Source organism: Perognathus longimembris, chromosome 28, assembly GCF_023159225.1.
Source record: "Perognathus longimembris pacificus isolate PPM17 chromosome 28, ASM2315922v1, whole genome shotgun sequence".
NCBI lineage: Eukaryota > Metazoa > Chordata > Mammalia > Rodentia > Heteromyidae > Perognathus > Perognathus longimembris.
Genome location: NC_063188.1, coordinates 55777610 through 55779380, shown reverse-complemented (window position 1 = coordinate 55779380; position 1771 = coordinate 55777610). Strand labels below are relative to the sequence as shown.

The following is a 1771-nucleotide window of genomic DNA, read 5'->3' as shown; positions in this document are numbered from 1 at the left end:
TTCATATTGTGAGGTGCCATGTTTAACTAGAAATCAATAAGAAGGCCGTGGAAAATAAAATGAGGAAAACTAATAGATAATATGCCCTTATATCAGAGCACAGAACTGATACAATTTCATGGAAAGTATGCTTGGATATTCAATGTATATACCTGAGTATCTTGATGGGTGGAATGGGATAGGTGGGGAGAGAGAATGATGGAAGACATGACACTGATCAAGATGCATTTTGCACATAAATGAAGATGTTGAATTGAAACCCTTTTGTACAACTATTTAAAGTGTCCTTTATTTATTATTTATTTTTATATTTCATATACACATTATTATACATTTTATTGAATTTTCTACTAGTGAAGAAATTCACATAAATTATACAATGAATATCAAATAGAAATTGCACACAATTCCTATTTCTTAGTTTGTCTCCCTTGGTCAGTATTATTTTGACTATCCTTTTAGAATGCTAGAACACACTTAGTTCTTAGTGTATTTAAGAGGCAAAATACTACCTGTCATGAAGAAGACTTAATTCTGTGTTTACAAAGTGCTTTGCTTTTATTTCTTCTGAAACTTCTTTTCCTTCTTTCTTTCCTTCATTCTAAAAATGTGCAATACTTCAAGAATTTGTGTGTTATCCTTGCACAGGGGCCATACTAATCTTCTCTGTATTGTTCCAATTTTAATATATGTGCTGCTAAAAGTATCCTTTAAGATAGAGAGAATATGGTTTATAAACATATCTGGATTAACTTGTGAATTAAATTATGTAGCAACAATTCTGGCATAGTGAAGTTTCCCAGTAATTCACTACATAATAAGGGCTGCCATGTTCACTTTCTGGTCTTCAGGTTTTTTTTTTGTTTTTGTTTTTTTTTTTTTGGCCAGTCCTGGGGCTTGGACTCAGGGCCTGAGCACTGTCCCTGGCTTCTTCTTGCTCAAGGCTAGCACTCTGCCACTTGAGCCACAGTGCCACTTCTGGCCATTTTCTGTATATGTGGTGCTGGCGAATCGAACCCAGGGCCTCATGTATACGAGGCAAGCACTCTTGCCACTAGGCCATATCCCCAGCCCTGGTCTTCAGTTTTTTAAACTGTTAATATGGGATAGAGATAGAGGAAAAAAGATGCTGTTATATTTAGAAGATCTTTTAAGGCCATAACCAGCCTTAAATCCTAGGATTTAGTTTTAAACATATTTCTATAGAGGGTTTTGGGTCTCATTTATAATTAATCATATATATATATATATGATTTAGACATCTACTGCATATTTACAGTTTTATCTACTCAAGTTGTAGAGAACCCAGCCCCACAAAGGTTAGTGACTATTTTAGATTTCTTATTCTTTAATGTTCCAGCCACAAATGATAAATAGGTACCTAAACAAGCAAACTATAGTTCTAACTTTGTTATCAGTCTGTGGCCCATCGTGCCAGTCTACAAAGGATAGGGTATGGAAAACAAATTTACTTCCAAAGCAGATGATAACAGGAGCTGAAGCCAAAGGATACTTTTAGAATTACCATAAGAATGGTAGTATTTGCAGTATATGCCATAAACTTGTAGCCCATTCAATCCTCCTCACCGTCTATGGGGTAGATGCTATACTTAAAAAAAAATCACTAAAAAAAATCATCACTCAACAAATGAGGAAATGGAATCCTAAGAGGCTTAAGTAGGTAAGTTCTAAGTGACAGAGATGGAGTTGGACTCTAAAGTTTGTCCTCTTAGCCACTATACTACATTATGATAAGCCAAAGAATGATATT

At 34.8% G+C, this 1771-nt stretch overlaps 1 non-coding gene across 1 annotated transcript; it reads right to left on the bottom strand.

Moving 5' to 3' along the window:
• Positions 1-603: 603 nt before the first annotated feature.
• On the bottom strand, positions 604-707 carry LOC125344338. Its single transcript, XR_007209477.1, has one exon. It is a non-coding gene; the product is annotated as a U6 spliceosomal RNA (small nuclear RNA).
• Between the last annotated feature and the right edge of the window lie 1064 nt (positions 708-1771).